Below are 24,475 nucleotides of genomic sequence, written 5' to 3' on the forward strand. Positions count from 1 at the left end.
TGATTCATCACCTTGTTGGATAAATTCATGGTCCTGAGTTCGAATCCCAAAGGTAGCGAAAAATTATTTTTCGCAATTCATGCCTTTATACAGTTTATTCATGCGTGTTATATATAAAATTCATGCATTTTTGCTGGTTCGTAATTCTTAAAATAAGAGTGGTTTATTGAATAACCGCCCCCTATATATATATATATGTGTGTGTGTGTGTGCAGTATGAAATAAACAATATATATGCCTCTTGTAATATATATGCCAGTGCTAAGAAATTAGAAAACTCCAAACATGATGATAGGAGGTCTCTTAGGAGCTAAAAGGGGTTAAGCAGAAATGATAAATTAAACCCATAATTAAGTAGATAACAAAAAAAAGACCCCCAAAAAAACAGCAAAAAAACTACATGACTCCCGTGGAAAAGAAACTACATGGGCAAGAATTTGAAGCAAACTCTTTCTTCCATCAGCGGCAAAATGAGATGGAAGAATATCAGCAGCCTTCTCGTAACATGACACAAAGACATATATATAAAATAAATATATATACATATATATAAGCAAACAGAACTATTTCTTAAGTTTTTACTTCTTAGAGCGTCGAATTATAGTACTTATTGTTTCATGCAACCTACCAGTAAAGGTAAAGGTAAAGTGTAAAACCGACTCTTTTCTTCTCTCGTATCAAGACTATACATCAAGAATATAGTAGGTATCCGATGATTACAGAAAAAAGGATAGTGATGAATTATACACTAAACAAAAAAATATATATATACCATTGAAATCAACATCCAAAATTCTAGTATAGTTTACTTCACAATGTATTAATTACAATCATCTCAATTGTCTTCCTTAAACTGACAAAGGCCACTCAATATTGCTACTCTCTAGAAAATTGTAACCCAAAATCGTGAGATGTGCTCCTGCCCCTCACATGAATTTTCACCTCTCAACTTTTTATGTTTTCCCGAATATAATTGGAGCACAAAATTTTGAATTAAATTATGCTTTTTTTCTCTCTCAAAAAATAAATTAAAACTATGCCTTACTAATTTTATTTTGATAAATTACACAATTAAGCCACATTCAATAATACGTACTATGTTCTAGTTGCTAGTAAATTTATAAATATATAATTTACTATCGATTTATATTTAGATATCGACCCGTAAAACATCTCATGCATATTTTTTACTTACAAGGTGATAGGACATCCAATTTGGAAACAAATAAATGTTTAAAATTCATGCTGCAAAGTTTATGTTCTCGAGAGAAGTTATGCAGATGTAATTTTGAGAGAGTCTGAATCTATATCTTAGTTTATTATTGGGATTGATAATCTTAGATATTGAGCAGTGAGAAATACAAACCATCAAATACCATAAAATCGCAAACTATTTTGTAGCATATTCATACTGAAAACAAAATATAATCTCCTGAAATTTGAATATAATATCATAGGCGTACCCATGTGCGGAGCAAATTATGAAATTCCAGTCGACAGCGGCGACCTGCGGAGCAAATTGGCAAACAAAATATTGCTTCTTTAATCCATAATAATGTCAATATATCCTTCCATGACCAAAACATGGATATCCTTACCTTGACAGATCACCTTCAAGCTTCTCTGCCCGACTAATTAAGCGAGAAATCGAACGGAATGGTTCTCTTCGAAGTGTTTAACTTGTCGGGTGACCTGGACATATTATAACCAGAAAAGTATTCAAAGCGAATGAAACTGATAAATGTGAGAAGTCTTGTGGTGAATCTATAAAGTAAACGAAGCGAGAATCAAAACTAACGTCAAACAGCCTTCGAAGAGAGGAGGCGGCGACCGGAGAATGACTAACAGCGGCGGTGAAGCACGGCAGCGGCGGAGAGGTTGTTGTATACGGCCAGAGATTTGGGAGAACGAATATCTGCTGAGCTTCTCTTGTGGGTGGGTTTTGGTGGCAAGGAAGAATAGGATGCCTTGTAAAAAAGTAATACAAGTAATGTTTTAGATATTACAGAATTATTTGGAATAGCAACAATATGAACTTGAACCAAATACAAATTTCATTAGAACATAATTTCAACACCTAAATAAACTGTGTTTCAGATTTATCCAAGAGAGCAGGATGGTCACATAAAGCAAGCTAGGACCAGGAAAATCAGAACTTAAGATGTTTAGAATAATCATAAATAAAAAATCTACTGATATCTCACAAGGGATTGAGGATTTCCAATATTGCAGTAGAGTAGTGTAACAGCCCGACTCCAGAGTTGACGGTTGTCCCCACAGACCAATACGAGTCTTTTCTAGCGTGTTTTGTCCTCACTCGCACGCTCCCTGAGAAACTTCCCAGGGGGTCACCCATCCCGGAATTGCTCCAAGCCAAGCACGCTTAACCTTGGAGTTTCTTCCGTGTGGGCACCAGAAAAGAAGATGCATCTTATTGATATGAGTAGCCCAATCAAATCATTTAAGCTCTCCTCGAATATGCAGTCCCATACCTACATATTCTCGGAATCCCTCTCGTTCGGGTGTGTTCCGGTTCATCCCTGCGCCCCTCCGCTTGGAAGTCTTAACCGGAGCCGCTCTTTGTCCGTGCCTCTTTGCACCGGCGATCACTCCGTACTTCGTCCCCGGGCGTCACAGGCCCACCAGCTTCCGCTTGGTTCGTCCCCGAACCACACCGTACTGGGAGAGGTTCGGCTCTGATACCACCTGTAACAGCCCGGCTCCAGAGTTGACGGCTGTCCCCACAGACCAATACGAGTATTTTCTAGCGTGTTTTGTCCTCACTTGCACGCTCCCTGAGAAACTTCCCAGGGGGTCACCCATCCCGGAATTGCTCCAAGCCAAGCACGCTTAACCTTGGAGTTTCTTCCGTGTGGGCACCAGAAAAGAAGATGCATCTTATTGATATGAGTAGCCCAATCAAATCATTTAAGCTCTCCTCGAATATGCAGTCCCATACCTGCATATTCTCGGAATCCCTCTCGTTCGGGTGTGTTCCGGTTCATCCCTGCGCCCCTCCGCTTGGAAGTCTTAACCGGAGCCGCTTTTTGTCCGTGCCTCTTTGCACCGGCGATCACTCCGTACTTCGTCCCCGGGCGTCACAGGGCTATCCCCACAGACCACTCCGTACTTCGTCCCCGGGCGTCACAGGTTCGGTGTGGTTCGGGGACGAACCAAGCGGAAGCTGGTGGGCCTGTGACGCCCGGGGACGAAGTACGGAGTGATCGCCGGTGCAAAGAGGCACGGACAAAGAGCGGCTCCGGTTAAGACTTCCAAGCGGAGGGGCGCAGGGATGAACCGGAACACACCCGAACGAGAGGGATTCCGAGAATATGCAGGTATGGGACTGCATATTCGAGGAGAGCTTAAATGATTTGATTGGGCTACTCATATCAATAAGATGCATCTTCTTTTCTGGTGCCCACACGGAAGAAACTCCAAGGTTAAGCGTGCTTGGCTTGGAGCAATTCCGGGATGGGTGACCCCCTGGGAAGTTTCTCAGGGAGCGTGCGAGTGAGGACAAAACACGCTAGAAAAGACTCGTATTGGTCTGTGGGGACAGCCGTCAACTCTGGAGTCGGGCTGTTACAGGTGGTATCAGAGCCGAACCTCTCCCAGTACGGTGTGGTTCGGGGACGAACCAAGCGGAAGCTGGTGGGCCTGTGACGCCCGGGGACGAAGTACGGAGTGATCGCCGGTGCAAAGAGGCACGGACAAAGAGCGGCTCCGGTTAAGACTTCCAAGCGGAGGGGCGCAGGGATGAACCGGAACACACCCGAACGAGAGGGATTCCGAGAATATGCAGGTATGGGACTGCATATTCGAGGAGAGCTTAAATGATTTGATTGGGCTACTCATATCAATAAGATGCATCTTCTTTTCTGGTGCCCACACGGAAGAAACTCCAAGGTTAAGCGTGCTTGGCTTGGAGCAATTCCGGGATGGGTGACCCCCTGGGAAGTTTCTCAGGGAGCGTGCGAGTGAGGACAAAACACGCTAGAAAAGACTCGTATTGGTCTGTGGGGACAGCCGTCAACTCTGGAGTCGGGCTGTTACAAGTAGTGTATAAGCTTACCTAATATGAATGCACGGCGCTTGCATGAGATATTTCCAAGAGAGGCGGGAGAGAAATAGCAGCAGAGTGGGTATGGTCACTGCATTAGCAACTGCAGTAGAGATAGCAAGAGCTTCAGAGGGTTCAGTGGCTATGGGAGAAGAACAAACCAAATATTCCACGCTCAGAAAAAAAACAAACCAAGGTTATGTTGAATGTTGCTGAAATAATCCGTGAAAGATGGTTACTAATTCCAAGTAAATCAAGTTCCATAAATGCACATCCATTGATATATGAAGATACAGAGTACCATGATAGATATTTTAGCCAAAAATAAAACCATAATATATGAAACAATATTGCTAAAAATTCTGACGCATTAACACTTAAAATCTAAACTTATCTTTAAAAAGAAACACTTGAATTCTAAAGATTCCACAAAGCTAGAAACTTGGCGTAATACTACAGAAAAAAAGCAGATTGGGGAAAGCTTAGCAAAAGTGTGAAACAGAATACCCAGAAAAAATAACTATCCAAGCCTAGCATGCATGGGGTCTCGGAATATACTCACGGGAATAGAATGGAAGATGTAGAGAGAGAGGCAACCTCGGAGAAGGGTTTGATCGAAACAATAAATGACGTCGTTGCAGTTTGTAGTTTGAGGGCTTACGAATGCACGACGCTTGTCCATGCAACAAGATATAAATTATTGTGGATTAAATATGCAGAATTAGATTATAAACCAAAATCACAAAGAAAGGTACCTTGATAGGGGACGTGCATAGATATGTAGTTTCGCCCTCATCGAGAGCATCTGGTTCCGGCTCACAAATTGATTCACTGTCGTACAATGTCAAAGAGAATATCAAATCCCAGTCATCTTGAAGCTTGAGAGAGAGAGAGAGAGAGAATTCTAACGCTATTAGAATTCTACTCTTATCATATTTATAATTTCATGTAAAATACGTTTAGTTTGAATTATTAAAAGATCCGATACATGTAACTAATGCAATAAGCTATTAGATTTATTTTATAAATATATAATATAAAATATATGATAGGGGTAAAATAGGCAATCCACAAGTTGTCCCATATAATGCTTAGGCTCTTTTTCTATTAGTATAGATTTTAAGGCCAAAAATGTAATAGTATCACATTATTCTAATCACAAACATACAATAATCTCATTCCAATCACACTTTTAAATAAGTTTAAACTATTTAAAATTACTCAATGTATAAAAGTTGCACGTCCCTCGATTTCAGCAATCACCTCTGTTTAGTGCTCGCTAACTTGATCTTCATCCATAAGCTTTAGGGATATTTCTAACTTTGTCTCATTTTAACACCCATTTTCTGATTTTTATGAACAACTTTTTTCTTGTACGAGTGACCTAGTTGATTGAATGACAAGCAAGTATCTTGGGAAAAAGAAACTAACTATGAAATATCAACATTCTTCATAAAACAATAAACATATACACGTGATAAAGCACACAATGTTATCACTCTTCAAAACATATAAATTGTGGGAAATTTGAAAATTTTAAGTTGTTTGAATGAAATTTTAGAGATTGGCAGATTTCTTTTTGTTGGTTTGAGGATAATGGCAGCCAAAAACTAGCGCCATAATGAAATGAAAATTTTCAGTTTATTTTTTTTAATTCCTTTAAATTTCAGTGTGTGTGGATTCCTTTAAATTTCATATAGTAATTGCCATGTTGTATTTTCGAAAATACAATAATTAAATAATCTGAAATATAAATAAAAGGTAAAGTGAAAGGGAAAAAAATTCATTTTCCTTGGTAAAATTAGGAACAATAAAAAATTCCTTAAACACAATACTAAACACGTGTGACACACACATCTTTATCTTAATTTTGTTCTCCTTAATCTCTGTGCCAAAAATGCATAGGCTATAAATAATGTGACGCAGGAACTACAGTATCTGATTATCATATTGTAACATCCAACTCACCTAAAGGCTAAAAACAAGAGCAAGCAAAGGAAAGCAATGTGCAAATGTAGTTTGTGTATAGTATTTTATTTGTGAAAATGGTATCCTTCTTATCAAAAGCAATAAAGCAGTAGTATTTTCAAGAACACGGCCGAAGAAAGTGAAGTTACCAACAGACAAAAGATTAGTGTGTTCTTTATTTATATACATAACTAAATAGACAAGATTAATGTGTGGTTTTCATTGTTAATGCTTTTCACTATCATATTTGTCACTTACAAATGCATTCCACATATGCATTGTCTTTTCACAAATACTTGTTTACCACCGGTGACACCGTGCCACCGGGTCATACCCACGCCAAATCATGATTCATTTAGCAAATTTGAATTTAAATCCGAACCCGTTTACATTTAAAAAAAAATTGTAGAAAACCCGGTGGCACAGCCACCGGTCGTACTCAAGAGACAAGACTGCCTCTTGTCTTTTTTCGCTAGAATCCAAATATGGCATCAAGTTTTTCATTTATCTAAGTTGAAATAATTCAGTTGAAATGTTATTTATTTTTATTGACGCCGTTGTTCCTCTCTATAAAAGAGAAATGTCTATATATCATTCATACTCCACTTTGATTGTCACACCCCAATTCTTGAATGAATAAATATAATGGAGGTGCAACTAATTCATAGAAATAAACAAGGAACAACCTTGTAAAAACCCGAAATAGGATAGAAAGTCGGGCTATGCCCCTTTGGATCACAAGTTTTGTTTCATGCTCCTGACAACCGACATTCATTGGCATAAATTTAGTAGTGAAAAGTCTAAGCTCGGTCAAATATATTATTTGAAATTTAACATGAAGATCTTAAGTTGGGAAAACAAAAAGACTGATATGAGTAATTGCTACAGCGGAAGTCTAACATAGGAATTTATCGCTAGCCTCAGCTCCGTCCCGTCAGCACCGGCCAGCCAACCTGAAAACATTTGAAAGTATTTTTGGGCTAAGTACTAATGTACTTAGTGGGCATGCATTTTCTGAAACATCTCATATTTTAATAAAGACAGTTTATCCAATTATACCTGACATAACTTAGAAGGTTTTAAAATGAAAGAAGTACTTCTAAGCATGTTAAAACATTTTCTTTCATTTGTGCGCACATGTCACACTCCCTTTCTGTTACTCGCTGTGATCCCGGACCTTTTAGCCACCGACGGATCTCTGTCTCCTGCTTACTTGAACTGAGGGCGTAACCCAGACAAGTTTACTTTGACCTCGGGACGCTACCCAGGCAGGCCTGATATTTCTCATGCTCCGGAACACATCCAGCCGAGCACCCTTATAACGCCTCTGGTTAGAGCCCGATGGAGATCAACCCACCGAGTCAACTAACAAGTGTACACAATTCTCAAACAACGTATTAGGTCATAAGAGAACCTCAATTGATTAACTGTGCGAGCCTTAAACAGAGCAGAGTGCACATAAACATTTTATTGGATAAACAGTTTTCATTACATTAAATAAACAATTTGCATTTCATTGAAACATTTAGAGTTTAATAACTCAATCATACTTTGTACATTTGGAAAGTAAGCCCACCTGGATAGGCAAAGCCTGAAGATCATACACATAAAAACCTGTCTTGGGAAAGCAGCGCTAATCCCCCTGGTCACAAAGCCTACAAGAAATTCTATTCTTAATAGGTCTCGTGAAACTAATCTTAAGTCATGGTGTAGTGCTTATTATTTTATGATTCACTTCGCCGGGTTTTCAAAATTTAATGAATAAATAATTGAAAACATTTCTCTTGAGTTAAGAACACCAACAATATTCTTACTCGTCTTTTTAATAATTGGATTTATAATTAAAACCAATTAAATACTTTTATTGCAAAATAAATGCAATTTCATGTCATGCTTAGCATATAATAAGTAATTTACTTAAAATATGCACATAATAATAATTTAATATTATTATGAAAACTAGTCTTTAAAAATAATTAATTCAACTAATTAATAGTTCAATTAATAAAATAGGACAGCCCAATTAATTTAATTAATCAAGGCAGCCCAAAGTTTAAAATAAAACTGACTCATATGGTATTTAAATAAGGCCCATCTGTTTTAATAAAATAAAGGCCCAACTGAAAAATTAAACAAAGAAAATCGGCCCACAACCAACTCCATCCTAGCCCAAACCTAAAGCCCAACTGTTAAATAAAATAAAGGCCCAACTGTTTTAATAAGAATTTCGGCTCAACAGCCCAGCTCATTTTAATAAAAATCGGCCCAGACCATGACTTGGCCCAATTCCCTCAAGCCCAAACCTATTTCTTCTTTTCTCCGCTGCGCCTCCAACATCTCACTCTCTCCCTCTCTTCACCAAATCGTTTCCTCTCTCTCTCTCTGCCTTCCGGCAACAGCCGTCCCTTCTCCCTCTCCGAACTCCGGCCACCTCTCCCTCGGTTCTGTGACTCAACCCGACGGTACCCCGTGCGCCGCTTCCTTCCTCGGCTGCGGCGAAGATGCCGCCGCTGCCTCCCTCCTTCTCTCACTCTTTCTTCTCATTCGGCAACGGCCATCTCCGGCGAAGAGCACCATCTCCGGTCATCCTCACCATCTCCCTCGACTGACCGAGAACCCTAACCTCCGTCTATTCTCCTCTCCTCCGGCGACTGCAGCAGCGACGAGCCGCCGCTCCACCTTTCTCTCTACGCGTCGAACGGACAGCAGTGATGAACCGCCGCCGACCTCCCTCGCGTTCTCTCTCTCGGTTGACAGCAACAACAAGGTCCTGCCTTGTCGCCTCCCTCTCATTCCCCTGCTTTGGACAACTAGCGGTGGAGCCGCCGAAAGAACCACCACCGCGGAAGCTCACCGGAGAAACGGCTGTAAACCGCCTCGGCCGTCGACTCTCTCGACCTTCCGGCAACAGCAGCCAAGCCACCGTTGCCGACACCCTCTCAGCAAGACACTCAACACAAGTTTCTCCCTCGGCTCTCTTCTCAGGTCGACGGCAGCAAGGCCGCCGACCGTCGTCCTTCAGCCCCTGTTCTCTCAACTCTCGACCGCTCAAAGTCCCGCCGCCGCGGAAGCTCGCCGGGGAGCAGCCACGACAGCCTCTGCCGACGACACACCCTCACCCTTCCCGACTCAAACGCTCCAAATACTCAGATTCGACAAGCAAAAATCAAAACTCAAAACTCCATCTTTTATCCTTTTTCTTTTGTATAAAACTGACATGCTTCATGTATATAAGTATATATATAAACAGAGTGTATGCATATGTATTTTTCTTTGCTTTTGATTATCTAGATTCATGGCTTTGTTTGAAAATATAGCATATTAGATGAATTCTCTTATTCATTCTGTGCACACGAATATATATACACACATGAATGAATGAGTTGGTTTCATTTGATTGAGTGTGTTTGGTTAGTGCTCTGTGAAACAAGAAGAGATGTGCTTGAATGAAAAGTAAAATAAAGTTGAGATAAACCTTATAGTGTTCTGTGTAGAGACGAATGGTTAGTGAATATGATGTTGTTGAACTTCTGGAGATAGAGATGTGCATTGAATTTCTTCCTTGCGAGAATAATTGAGATATGGCAGACAGAGAGGAGTGGACGAATGTATTGCTGTGTAGGAGTAGGTGTAGTGGGTAGTGGGTGTAGTGGAGTAAAATAAAATAAAATAAGGAGTAGGTGTAGTGGGTAGTGGGTGTAGTGGAGTAAAATAAAATAAAATAAAAATCTTCCGGGTTGTACTATGAAAACTGTAATAATCGTTCAATGTTTGCTTAAATAAATAGCTCATGAAAATGCTTGAATGCTAAATTAAATAAATATGCGATGCACATAAATTTAATAACTAAATTTACAAAATATATTTTTGTAAATCGTCTTTGTTGGAATTAAAATAAATTCATTTTTTTCTCAATCCGGCGTGAATCATCTTAATTCTAAGTTTAAAATAAATTCTAAATTAAAAAATTATTCTAGACTTAGCTCGAGGAAACGGGATATTACATCCCTCCCTCCTAAAAAAAAAATTTCGTCCTCGAAATTACATATCTGGTATTCTAGCTTGGGATACTAGTCTTTCATTTCATTCATTTCTTTTGTGGCATTTTCCATCCTGTGATGGTTCCACTACATGACGAGAACAATATTATTGTCTCATAAAACTTGAACCTTGCGATCAAGTATCTGGACTGGTTTCTCTTCATAACTTTAGTCCTGGCTAGGACTACTTTATCTGGCTTAAGCAAATGCTTTGGATTAAACACATACTTTCTTAACTGAGAGACATGAAACACATTGTGCACGTCTCCAATACTGGGTGGCAATGCCAACCTATAGGCTACATGGCCTATCTTATCTAGGATCTCAAAAGGTCCTATATAACGGGGTCGTAACTTGCCCCTCTTTCTAAAACGTATAACTCCCTTTAAGGGAGAAACTTTGAGGAAAACTTGATCCCCAACATTGAATTCTAACTCCGATCGGCGTTTATCGGCGTAAGACTTTTGTCTATCTAGAGCTTCTTTGATTCTTTGCTTGATGTGGTCGACCTTCTCAACCATCTGTTGGACCAGTTCAGGACCTAACAGCTTTCTTTCACCCACTTCATCTTAGTAAAGTGGTGAACTACATTTTCGGCTGTATAAAGCCTCATATGGAGCCATTCCAATAGTTGCTTGATAACTGTTGTTATAAGCAAATTCTACAAGAGGTAACAAATCCTCCCAACTTCCACCTTTGTCTGCGACAATCGTTCGCAGCACATCTTCTAGGATCTGAATCGTTCTTTCTGACTGCCCGTCAGTCTGGGGGTGGTACGCTATGCTGAAGTTCAGCTGTGTGCCCATGGCTTCTTGTAAACTTTTCCAGAAACGCCATGTGAATCTGGTGTCACAATTTGTCGTGATAGATACAGGTACACCGTGAAGGCGTACTATCTCTTTGACATATAACTTTGCAAGTTTCTCCAATCCAAATGTCATTTGAATTGGTAGAAAGTGCGCTGACTTTGATAATCGGTCTACTATGACGCTATATCTCTTTTCATTCTTGTTCACCAGAAAATTTTCTTTAAATTCTAGTGCATCTTTGTACTGCCTGGATGTGCAGTGTAAGGAGTATCATGAGCCTTGCTCATAATCTCGTTCTTTAATTCTTCTTTATGTGGCACACACAATCTTTCACCAACCATAAGTGCGTTATCATTTGCTTCAGTGAATCCTTTCGTTTCATTCGTTCTTGCAGCGAGACGCATCTTCTCCAAGAACCAATCTTCTCTTTGTGCTTTGCACAATTCTTTCTCTCAAATCAGGTTTAGCTGTCAGTGCAGCTACATAACCCGATACTGAATCTGGGGAATAAACAATCTCTAAACTGAGTGAGGCGAACTCACGAATCAGCTCCTTATGTTGAGTAATGAAATACCCTAGCTTAGCCTTCGTCTTTCGACTCAGGGCGTCAGCTACTACATTCGCTTTTCCTGGATAGTAACTGATGGTGCAATCGTAATCCTTTACTAATTTGAGCCATCTTCGTTGTCTCATGTTCAAATCCTTTTGCTCGAAGAAGTATTTCAAACTCTTATGATCTGTAAAGATCTCACACTTAACTCCATAGAGGTAGTGTCTCCAAATCTTCAGCGCGTGCACGACGGCTGCTAGTTCTAAATCATGAATCGGGTAGTTCAGCTCATGGGGCTTCAATTGACGAGACGTGTATGCTATCATTTTTTTTTGATTTTGCATCAACATGCAACCCAATCCTAGTTTCGAGGCTTCAGTGTACACCTCAAATTCTTCATTCTCTTCTGGTATTGCTAACACTGGTGCAGTAGTCAGCCTAGTCTTGTGCTACTTAAAACTTTGTTTACAAGCTTCGGACCAAACATACTTAGTCCCTTTTCTTAAAAGTCGAGTCATTGGCCTAGCCAATTTCGAGAATCTTTCGATGAACCTTATATTGTAACCTGCTGGACCGAGAAAACTACTGATCTTATTGACATTTGATGGTGCCTTCCATTCATTGACTGCTTCGACCTTGGCGGGGTCTACTTTGATTCCTTCAGTCGACACTATGTGACCGAGAAACATAACTTCCTTTAACCAAAATTCACACTTGTTGAATTTGGTAAACCATTTCTCATTGCGCAGGGTTTTGAGTACGATGCATAAGTGCTCTTCATGTTGTTCTTCGGTCTTAGAGTATACGAGGATGTCGTCGATAAACACTAAGACAAAACTATCGAGATACTGATGGAAAACTCTGTTCATTAGGTCCATGAAAACTGCTGGGGCATTCGTTAAATCTAAGGGCATCACTGTGAACTCGTAAAGTCCATAACGCGTTCAAAACGCTGTCTTTGGAATGTCTTCTCTTTTCATCCTGAGTTGGTGGTAATCAGATCTTAGGTCAATCTTGGAAAACACACCGGCTCCTCTCAACTGATTTAACAGATCGTCTATCCTCGGAAGAGGATATCTATTCTTATGAGCTTGCTTCAACTTCTTATAATCAATACACATTCTTAGTGTATCATCTTTTCTTTGACATCTTGAATTAGTGCTCCCCATAATGACATACTATGTTGCATGAAATTGGTAATTCATTGGGAAAAATATCTTTGTACTCTTAAATCTGTTGAACTTTATTAATTGTTTCCTTCGTCCTAAGTCACCTTCTCAGATTGACTAGGGAATTCTAACATCAAACTTTTCTCATAATCTTGGTAACTTCCACTTCAAATATTAATGGCATTATTTCTGCCATGTAAACTCATTTTCTCATTTCCAAATGATTATTTAATGGGGGTTTCTAAGTTTCCATTGTGGTGGCGTTCCAACTTTATTCTTGCTGTAGCTTCTGGCACTTTAGCCAAAGCATTCACTCTCTTAGCTTGAGCCTACTAGCCTTGGGGTTGGGTTATACCTTAAGTTTAGTTCTAGTGCTTTCATTCCATTTAAGGGTTTCCTCTATTTCTTTCATTCCATTTCCTTTTTCTTTACCTCCATCTTGAGGTGGTGTACATATCTTGTTTGTGCGTGAACTTTTTACTTCTCCATTTGTTGTAGTGACTCGGTGGTGAGAGTCTCGTTCATTGCTTGTTCTTTCGTAATATCTCCCTGGTTCACTAGGGGAATTGAATATCTCATGACGCGATTCATTCACGAACTCCTTTACGCATTTCTTATTATTGTCCACCATGTGGACCACATATTGACAGCTGGTTGAAAACTAATGATAAACTGAGTAATTCTAATCGCTACTATACTTATCATGATAAAAGATATTCTATTGTGACAACTATATAGTGCGAGTCTATATATATTGTAGTGATGCTCTACCTCGAGATCAAAAATCTTAATTGACAATCACCGAGATCTTAGTCATGTGGGCTGGCCAGACCCAACAAAACAAATCACTCAGTCAAATGGGAGCTTCGCCCCCAATCATGTCAACTTCTAATTCATGTAAGGCTCTGGTCAAACTTCTAACTTAAAACACTTACTAATAAGTACTTCATCATAAGTTACTGATACCATGAAAGTCCATTCTATGCCGTTCTAGCAAAGCTATCACGACTGACATCATAATCATAAGCAACATAAGTTCTTATGTGAAAAACTTAATCTCACCGCTATTGAAATAGCTCAAGTGAATCCTTAGTCTTAAGGCAGTGCCTCTATGTTGTAACATCTCTATGTTAAACATTTCTATCTTACCAGTCTTTACTTAAATCGATCAAGCGGTGCTATCACGATTAACATTCTCAAAACATTCTTGGGTGGTACTCAAACAGTTTGCAAGAGGATCCATCATTCTAATCGTATAGGCAGCTAGCCTAAAACGACAACATAAAGCTTTCTTATTCGTTCATTCTCCTTGAAACTTGAAACATGTTGACATTAAATGCCACATGAAACTTTTCTATTGCCGGAAAGATTCAAAGAATCTAACTCGACCATACATCTGGTATTCGTGAAAGGCTCAATAGTCCTAAACACGACTTTAACTCATCTTATCGTTAAGGGCTCGGGTAGTCCCAAACACGATACTTACTTATCTTATCGTTAAGGGCTCGGGTTGTCCCAAACACGATACTTACTTATCTTATCGTTAAGGGCTCGGGTTGTCCCAAACACGATACTGAGCTTGGTTATATGAGTCGGAGACCCAAGATAACAATATGAAAGCGATTAGCAATTCATAACTTATAACATATGGAAAGCGATAAGTAATTCACATAGCATCATTCATTGAAGCGCACATTTTTTTTTTTTTTTTTTTTTTTTTTTTTTTTTTTGGAAACATTCATAACATCTGAAATACATATACATATATTTTTTTTAAAACTATTATCGTACCTTAGTTGCGGCAGTGTGACGGCGAGCTGAGGGCTACTGACATTCTTAGAAGTCTAGAGATACTATTCTAGACTCGACATCAAAAGCTTATGGTTATCAGAAACATGAAAGAAAACTCATGCTCTGATACCATTCTGTCACACCCCAATTCTTGAATGAATAAATATAATGGAGGTGCAACTAATTCATAGAAATAAACAAGGAACAACCTTGTAAAAACCCGAAATAGGATAGAAAGTCGGGCTATGCCCCTTTGGATCACAAGTTTTGTTTCATGCTCCTGACAACCGACATTCATTGGCATAAATTTAGTAGTGAAAAGTCTAAGCTCGGTCAAATATATTATTTGAAATTTAACATGAAGATCTTAAGTTGGGAAAACAAAAAGACTGATATGAGTAATTGCTACAGCGGAAGTCTAACATAGGAATTTATCGCTAGCCTCAGCTCCGTCCCGTCAGCACCGGCCAGCCAACCTGAAAACATTTGAAAGTATTTTTGGGCTAAGTACTAATGTACTTAGTGGGCATGCATTTTCTGAAACATCTCATATTTTAATAAAGACAGTTTATCCAATTATACCTGACATAACTTAGAAGGTTTTAAAATGAAAGAAGTACTTCTAAGCATGTTAAAACATTTTCTTTCATTTGTGCGCACATGTCACACTCCCTTTCTGTTACTCGCTGTGATCCCGGACCTTTTAGCCACCGACGGATCTCTGTCTCCTGCTTACTTGAACTGAGGGCGTAACCCAGACAAGTTTACTTTGACCTCGGGACGCTACCCAGGCATGCCTGATATTTCTCATGCTCCGGAACACATCCAGCCGAGCACCCTTATAACGCCTCTGGTTAGAGCCCGATGGAGATCAACCCACCGAGTCAACTAACAAGTGTACACAATTCTCAAACAACGTATTAAGTCATAAGAGAACCTCAATTGATTAACTGTGCGAGCCTTAAACAGAGCAGAGTGCACATAAACATTTTATTGGATAAACAGTTTTCATTACATTAAATAAACAATTTGCATTTCATTGAAATATTTAGAGCTTAATAACTCAATCATACTTTGTACATTTGGAAAGTAAGCCCACCTGGATAGGCAAAGCCTGAAGATCATACACATAAAACCTGTCTTGGGAAAGCAGCGCTAATCCCCCTGGTCACAAAGCCTACAAGAAATTCTATTCTTAATAGGTCTCGTGAAACTAATCTTAAGTCATGGTGTAGTGCTTATTATTTTATGATTCACTTCGCCGGGTTTTCAAAATTTAATGAATAAATAATTGAAAACATTTCTCTTGAGTTAAGAACACCAACAATATTCTTACTCGTCTTTTTAATAATTGGATTTATAATTAAAACCAATTAAATACTTTTATTGCAAAATAAATGCAATTTCATGTCATGCTTAGCATATAATAAGTAATTTACTTAAAATATGCACATAATAATAATTTAATATTATTATGAAAACTAGTCTTTAAAAATAATTAATTCAACTAATTAATAGTTCAATTAATAAAATAGGACAGCCCAATTAATTTAATTAATCAAGGCAGCCCAAAGTTTAAAATAAAACTGACTCATATGGTATTTAAATAAGGCCCATCTGTTTTAATAAAATAAAGGCCCAACTGAAAAATTAAACAAAGAAAATCGGCCCACAACCAACTCCATCCTAGCCCAAACCTAAAGCCCAACTGTTAAATAAAATAAAGGCCCAACTGTTTTAATAAGAATTTCGGCTCAACAGCCCAGCTCATTTTAATAAAAATCGGCCCAGACCATGACTTGGCCCAATTCCCTCAAGCCCAAACCTATTTCTTCTTTTCTCCGCTGCGCCTCCAACATCTCACTCTCTCCCTCTCTTCACCAAATCGTTTCCTCTCTCTCTCTCTGCCTTCCGGCAACAGCCGTCCCTTCTCCCTCTCCGAACTCCGGCCACCTCTCCCTCGGTTCTGTGACTCAACCCGACGGTACCCCGTGCGCCGCTTCCTTCCTCGGCTGCGGCGAAGATGCCGCCGCTGCCTCCCTCCTTCTCTCACTCTTTCTTCTCATTCGGCAACGGCCATCTCCGGCGAAGAGCACCATCTCCGGTCATCCTCACCATCTCCCTCGACTGACCGAGAACCCTAACCTCCGTCTATTCTCCTCTCCTCCGGCGACTGCAGCAGCGACGAGCCGCCGCTCCACCTTTCTCTCTACGCGTCGAACGGACAGCAGTGATGAACCGCCGCCGACCTCCCTCGCGTTCTCTCTCTCGGTTGACAGCAACAACAAGGTCCTGCCTTGTCGCCTCCCTCTCATTCCCCTGCTTTGGACAACTAGCGGTGGAGCCGCCGAAAGAACCACCACCGCGGAAGCTCACCGGAGAAACGGCTGTAAACCGCCTCGGCCGTCGACTCTCTCGACCTTCCGGCAACAGCAGCCAAGCCACCGTTGCCGACACCCTCTCAGCAAGACACTCAACACAAGTTTCTCCCTCGGCTCTCTTCTCAGGTCGACGGCAGCAAGGCCGCCGACCGTCGTCCTTCAGCCCCTGTTCTCTCAACTCTCGACCGCTCAAAGTCCCGCCGCCGCGGAAGCTCGCCGGGGAGCAGCCACGACAGCCTCTGCCGACGACACACCCTCACCCTTCCCGACTCAAACGCTCCAAATACTCAGATTCGACAAGCAAAAATCAAAACTCAAAACTCCATCTTTTATCCTTTTTCTTTTGTATAAAACTGACATGCTTCATGTATATAAGTATATATATAAACAGAGTGTATGCATATGTATTTTTCTTTGCTTTTGATTATCTAGATTCATGGCTTTGTTTGAAAATATAGCATATTAGATGAATTCTCTTATTCATTCTGTGCACACGAATATATATACACACATGAATGAATGAGTTGGTTTCATTTGATTGAGTGTGTTTGGTTAGTGCTCTGTGAAACAAGAAGAGATGTGCTTGAATGAAAAGTAAAATAAAGTTGAGATAAACCTTATAGTGTTCTGTGTAGAGACGAATGGTTAGTGAATATGATGTTGTTGAACTTCTGGAGATAGAGATGTGCATTGAATTTCTTCCTTGCGAGAATAATTGAGATATGGCAGACAGAGAGGAGTGGACGAATGTATTGCTGTGTAGGAGTAGGTGTAGTGGGTAGTGGGTGTAGTGGAGTAAAATAAAATAAAATAAGGAGTAGGTGTAGTGGGTAGTGGGTGTAGTGGAGTAAAATAAAATAAAATAAAAATCTTCCGGGTTGTACTATGAAAACTGTAATAATCGTTCAATGTTTGCTTAAATAAATAGCTCATGAAAATGCTTGAATGCTAAATTAAATAAATATGCGATGCACATAAATTTAATAACTAAATTTACAAAATATATTTTTGTAAATCGTCTTTGTTGGAATTAAAATAAATTCATTTTTTTCTCAATCCGGCGTGAATCATCTTAATTCTAAGTTTAAAATAAATTCTAAATTAAAAAATTATTCTAGACTTAGCTCGAGGAAACGGGATATTACATTGATTTATTTTTTGCACGCAATGAATGGATCAAGAAGACTCTGAAAGTTAATAATTTGAAGGAAAAATACATATTTAAAAGAGCTGGTACAAAACTGCACCAAGTGAAGCTGTGGAATAGAATCTAAATCTTACAAATTAAGTGTCCATATCAACGTATTTCCTATCCTCAACACAATTCATGAGAGACAGAGAAAGAGCATAAGCCTAAAACCATAATCAACTAAAATATGCAACTGCATCAAGAAAAATGATTTTGGTATGAATAGTTCACTATGCAAAACAAAAACGCATTTTATTGATTATGCTACTCAATTTCAGCAATTTTGATTCCACATTTCAAAAACAAAAGCAAAGTGGTTCTCCTTTCAGCATCTTTTTGCCACCGGCACTGTGTCGTTTGTTTTCCCTATTACATAACCTCGATTCAGAAAATAACAGCTTGGTTATCCCAAATGCTCAAGAGATTAATCTATCCACAGATAATATTGTTTCTTTGTAAACCTGAGATTGAACAAGAGTAGTACTCATATGAGACAACAAAAATCTGCTAGACCTGTGTTATTCAATTATCTCAAAAAACTACTCCATGTTATTCAATTCAAGAAGCAAATTTGATGAAAATTGTGCAATTAATTAAAATTTAAGCAGCTGCAAAGTCCAATGGGTTAGTTGCGCCTAAATACACAAACTTTCAACCAATTCTAGTTTTGCACATAAACTAAAAAATCTGCCTCCAAACACATGAACTTTCAATTGTTCTGATTTTTCACACGATTATCAATTGCACCCAAATTAATGTTGAGGTGGATGCCTTAAATGCCTAAATGGTTTAAACAATTGATGTGCTAGACGAGGTACTTGGATTTCTATCACAGTAGATATAATTCAACCACAGTTCGGCCAAACTTTTCCTGAACATCTTTGGGAGTTTCAATCTACGAGCAAAAGAAAGGGGAATAGAAAAGGATAAACAATGGTGAAATATAATATCAATGTAGATAATGTATATAATATAATTCCTCCCATTTACCGCATTTAATGCCTTGAAGAGAGCCTTCACAGTGTTGTGGGGATTCCTTGAACCAACAACCATCATGACAAAGTTGTAAATGAAAGAACATATTCCTCGAGCCAGTTTCATACCTTTGTTTCACATTCTTGTAACCAGCTAAGTTAAGAATCAACTCCACAGTTTTGCCTGCCTTCATCCCTGATTGTGTAGGAGCTGGCCAAAGATATATCTACAAGTACTTAAAAATTTCAGGCCAAATCCCCAAAGAAGAAAAACAGCTTTCTATCAATTTCAACCATCAACAAAGATATACAACTAGAAATTTGACGATACCTTAGTCTTTTTATACGATGTCTGAATTGCATGTTCAATTGTATGATCCTCATGCCGCTCTACATAGTGCAGATTCTGAAAGCACTTTTCATATGCATGTGGGAACATATTAAACTATAAATAACACATGCCGCGATGAGTTTCTATAAATATTGAAACGTTTTCTTATTTGAACAGACAATCCAGTGGCATAATACCTTTTAGAGTTGACTGCACATTCTCAGACAATAGTATATAAGCATGTCTAGTTTTCAAGCCAAATTTACACACGTGCAGCATAAAGAAGCATGACAGTATGAATTTGAATGCATGTATAGTTCTGATACCTTTTGAACTTTGAAGAGCAAGCGGAACTGCAGGAGCCTTTGCTTTAGCAAAACCAATAACACCATTGTAGTTCCCATGACAATAAACTACAGTGGCATAGTATAATAGTACTACTTGCTAGCTCAAATGTGAACTTACCATATAAACAATCTCAAAGTTCAAACTTAATAATTTTCCATGCAATATATCTTAGAAAACATGACTTGAAACAAATGGTAAACGATGAGAATAGGGACCCTATTTACATGATCAGGCAATAGGTACTTGAATTCAGGATTAAAAAAGCAGATGGTGATAAGTATAGCATGAATTTGAAATCCTTGACACCAACAAAAACACTCACAACTAGGGCTGTCGATCGGTTCGGGTTCGGTTATCCGTACTCGAATTTTCGGTTAGCCGAACCCGAAATTGCCATATTTCACTAACCGTTCCCGAACCGTTTTAGGTGTTCGGTTACCCAATAACCGCTTCGGTTATCCGATTCGATTATTTCCGAAATACCCATTTAAAAATTAAAATTCAAATAATTTGCACCCTAGTTTCCAGAAAATACACAAAGCAACTTATCCACTAGACTAAAGCTCATTCTTATACTTTAAATATATCATAATTTTATTTTACCTAAGAATCGATTTTTTTATTTAAAAATAAATAAATTAATGATTTAATAATTAAAATGTATATAAAATATATATTAAATAATTTATTAAATAATTTTCGGTTATTTCGGTTAACCCGTTTCGGTTATTGGGTTAACCGATACCCGAAATTTTTCTAAAAATGATACCCGAAACCGAACCGATAACCAAAAAATTCGGTTATTGGATACCCAAACCCGAGAATTTCGATTCGGTTAACGGATTATCCAAAACCCGATAACCAATTAAACAGCCCTACTCACAACTAAGCGAAGAATCACTCAGCATGCAAAATACCACCAAACAAGCATCTACAAACGCAAACAATTCCATTTGGGGCTTGAGGGTTGGGCTGTTGGGTTTCTATTTGGGCCGTTTCCGTTTATTTTTATTTGATTGGGCTGGCGTACATATAGTATTTGGGCCGGATTTTATTTTATTTGGCTGGGCCCGATCTTCTTTTCTATTAATACATTGGGTTGAGTGTATTGGGCTTGGGCTCCCTTATTTAATCAGTTGGCAGATTTACTTTTAAGAGAAAATGAGCTGTGATTTTAATTGAATTTGGCCCTATTTATTCATTCAAGTTTTGGACTACTCATTGTATTAATTGAACTATCATTAGTTTAATTAATTATTCTAAATAATAATTTACATAATAATATTATATTAGTATTATGTGCATATTTTAAATAATTACTTATTACTCTCTCCGTCCCACGACTTTTGACACGTTTAGTTTTGGCACGGGAATTAAGGAATTGTAGATTAGTGTTTTAAGTGTGTAGGTAATAAAGTATCAAAGTGATAAATTAGGAGAGAAAATGTGATAAAGTAGAAGAGAGAATGTAATAAAGTGATAAAGTATGAGAGAGAATGTGATAAAGTAGGAGAGAAAAGATAATAATTGTTACTATATTTAGAAACGTGTCAAGATTCGTGAGACGGCCCAAAAAGGAATACGTGTCAAGATTCGTGGGACGGAGGGAGTATATGCTAAGCATGACATGAAATTGCATGTACATTATGCAACAAAAAGTAATTATGATTTAATTGGTTTTATTTATAAATTCAACTATTAAACAAAATCGAGTAAGAATATTATTGGTGTCCTTAACTTAAGAATTATAGTTTTGAATTATTCATTCATTAAATTTTAAAAACCTGGCTAAGTGAATCATAGAATGTTAAACACTTCACTATAACCTCATAATAGATTCAGGAAACCTATTAACATAATAGATTTCTTGTAGGCTTTGTGGATTGTGGAGACTTGCACTGTTATTCCGATTCAGAGTTAAGGTTAAACGAGTGCCATTGTCTATACAGGTGGGCTTACTTTCCAAATGTATGAATGAGCTAATAAGCTTAAATTTTATATTGTTGCCCTTAAAATGGATTTAAAAATATGGACAAAATAGGCAAATCAAATTTTGTAAAACATGACATTTTTATACTCCCTCCGTCCACAAAGAGTGTGTGATGGAGTGGAGGGCACAGATTTTAATGAAAAAGTTGATAGATGTGATTTTAGTGTTAAAGTATAGTATTGGGCCCACCAAATCGTGAAAGTAAAGAGAGGGTATTTTGTAAATATTGATTATTGAGTGTGAATGGGGTTTAAAGTATAAAGTAGATTTCTAAAAAAATGAAAACACACAATCTTTATGGACGGATGGAAATAGTAATAAACACACAATCTTTGTGGAATGAGAGAATAATAGGTATAGATTAGCATGTAAATACACAAATTTTTCTCATTTTCTGAAATTTAACATGACATTTTTATAACAGAGATATTAAACCATATTTTAATATTTCAGTTTGGATCGAGTCAATTTCAGTTATTTTTCTGAAATCCTAATTTCACCTATAGTTTGGCCCATCAAATTCTATTTGGGGTTGGCTATCTAATATGACGGCTTATTCTCTAGCAATCTGATCCAACCCACTCCTTTTTCTGTTGGGTGGCTTTAGTCCCATTGGGCCTATTCAATGGGTCTAAGTGCTAACATTTCAAATGTATGTATATTAGTATTTCCTCAATTTTCAGAATTTGATAAAATAAAATAATCTATACAAACCCTTCAATCTTCATTACAAGATGTAAGTGTAAATATAATAGAGAAGGCTAAATCATCAAATAATTTGGAGAATGCAAAATCATCAAATAATTTAGCATTCTTCATTTAATGATACAGTGAAGTCATTGGATAGAAAGATGAAGAAAGAAATGCAATATTTAGTTAGTTAATTAATTATTAATTAGATTGAAAAATAAAATAAAAAATAATTTTAAAATCCTAACAGATCTATATAAATATATGAAAGATGAGTTAATTTCTTCCCTCCATTTTTTTCTCTTTTTTTCTCTCTTCTACCACAAAATTAGAAAAAATAATATATATCATATATTATGAGAATAAGAATTGATATCAATAAGTCAGTATAAGCTATTGGTAATGCATGGATAATCATTTAAACTTGGGTTCAAATCCTAAAGGCTAGAGGAAGGGGAAATTTCACTAATTAGCTAAATTGCACAGCTAATCATACATTACAAGCAACTTATTCAACATAATATAATGACTTATTCGTCATTCTCACTAGTTCTCATTATAACCTATGTATACAATTTGATTTGTTACCACTTTGATAATTTCTAATATCATAATTTAATTTATATACTATAGATTATACATGTTTTGAATTTAAAAACTTTTAGAATTTATCTAATTTTGCTATTTTTGTTAATTATATCAATATTATTTATTGTGTTCTAGATTTTTTTATTTTTTTTATTTATGCTAGAAACAAGCTAATCGTATGGTTCTTATTATCATAGAAATTCCATAATTTTTTATGCATTAAGAACAAAGGCCTACGAACTCACTCAACTTAGCTAAATGACCCCTAATTTAGGGTCTACTTGTAATTATCTCTTAGCTATTGTTTTATATATATAAAAATTTAATGACCGCATTACGGTGGACTCAAACCCAGAACTTCACCTTAGACATTAACCACCTACCGCTAGACCAACATACGCACACTATTTCTTAGTTCTTGTTGGAACATAGCATGGTTTATTAGAGATAAATGAGATCAAGTAATCATATATCTAATGATTTAATATATTTTTTAAAATATATAAATAAAGTATACAATGACTAAACGAGTTATTTTAAGATTTTTTTTTTTTGAATTGGAGTTATTTTAAGATTGAGATAAATACTCCTACATATACTTTGATCATCTCAACTACCATATTATTTTAACTCTGAGCCGAAAAATTGAGCTAAGTCTGAGATTTCGGCATGGAATTTTGGAGTTTTTTACGGATTATGATCATGAAGAGCCTTCTAATTCCGATGAATGAGGATCGGAGTTGGAATCTGATTGAGGGCCAGGTGTTCGAGAAAATGCCAGATAGAGGACTCGAGGCTGCGAAACCAGTGCACTGCAAGTGTTCGAGGAATTGCTTCAATGAATTAATCGACTTCCTATCCAGGTTAGAGCTTCTTGATATCCAATGAACTGCTTCATATTTAGTGATTTAATTACTTAGAAAGTTCTCGCATCCTATTGCTAACTTAATATCCTATGAACAAGAATGAGTAATGAGATTTATCATATGAATTATTTTTAGAAAGGATGGTACAAAACTACACAAAGTGAAAGTATGGAATCTGTTGAATGAACTAGGCTGCATAATTTGGAGAGAATTTTACTCTTTTCATTGTATTAAAACTGACTGTTAAAGAGTACAACTGCAGCTATTTATATTGTGTACAATAGAAGCTTCAAGAAGAAGCAATCTAACTAACTCATAACTACCTATCAGCTATAACAACTTTGAACAAAAAATAGAGCTTGAAAATAACGCGCACTGTATGTAACTTCATGCTGCTGCTACTGTAGCTGCACCATATTTTCTTCATACTTCAATACACCCCCAGGAATCCTAACCAGGATGAACTTGCACCAGATTTAGCCGATCCCTCAACAAACAAAACCGTGTATCAGCCAAGGGTTTTGTAAACACATCAGCAATTTGATCACTCGAAGGTACATAGCCGACATCAATGGTACCATCTTTCACTTTGTCCCGAATATAATGAATGTCAACCTCTATGTGCTTAGTGCGGGCATGAAACACTGGATTTCCGGCTAAGGCAATTGCACTAACATTATCACACCATAGCTTATTTGGAGAAGAGAGAGATATCCCGAGTTCCACAC

The 24,475-nt window shown here is 37.7% G+C and overlaps 3 long non-coding RNA genes across 7 annotated transcripts; all 3 read right to left on the minus strand.

The window, feature by feature from the left end:
• Positions 1-1,456: 1,456 nt before the first annotated feature.
• On the minus strand, positions 1,457-5,172 carry LOC131002596 (uncharacterized). 4 transcript variants are annotated; one of them, XR_009094349.1, is made up of 7 exons: positions 4,819-5,172; positions 4,661-4,736; positions 4,076-4,154; positions 2,078-2,134; positions 1,799-1,967; positions 1,599-1,692; positions 1,457-1,507 (listed from the first exon to the last, which is right to left on the minus strand). It is a non-coding gene; the product is annotated as an uncharacterized LOC131002596 (long non-coding RNA). The 4 variants fall into 4 exon arrangements; XR_009094348.1 differs by having other exon boundaries at positions 4,626-4,736; XR_009094346.1 differs by lacking the exon at positions 2,078-2,134.
• A 1,654-nt stretch (positions 5,173-6,826) lies between these two features.
• Positions 6,827-10,374, minus strand: LOC131002599 (uncharacterized). Of its 2 annotated transcripts, XR_009094353.1 has the most exons (3): positions 9,507-10,374; positions 7,608-7,686; positions 6,827-6,984 (listed from the first exon to the last, which is right to left on the minus strand). It is a non-coding gene; the product is annotated as an uncharacterized LOC131002599 (long non-coding RNA). The 2 variants fall into 2 exon arrangements; XR_009094352.1 differs by lacking the exon at positions 7,608-7,686.
• Positions 10,375-14,708: 4,334 nt separating this feature from the next.
• Positions 14,709-17,862, minus strand: LOC131002598 (uncharacterized). Its single transcript, XR_009094351.1, has 3 exons — positions 17,388-17,862; positions 15,490-15,567; positions 14,709-14,866 (listed from the first exon to the last, which is right to left on the minus strand). It is a non-coding gene; the product is annotated as an uncharacterized LOC131002598 (long non-coding RNA).
• Positions 17,863-24,475: the final 6,613 nt, after the last annotated feature.

Source organism: Salvia miltiorrhiza, unplaced genomic scaffold (assembly GCF_028751815.1).
Source record: "Salvia miltiorrhiza cultivar Shanhuang (shh) unplaced genomic scaffold, IMPLAD_Smil_shh fragScaff_scaffold_149, whole genome shotgun sequence".
Classification (NCBI taxonomy): Eukaryota; Viridiplantae; Streptophyta; class Magnoliopsida; order Lamiales; family Lamiaceae; genus Salvia; species Salvia miltiorrhiza.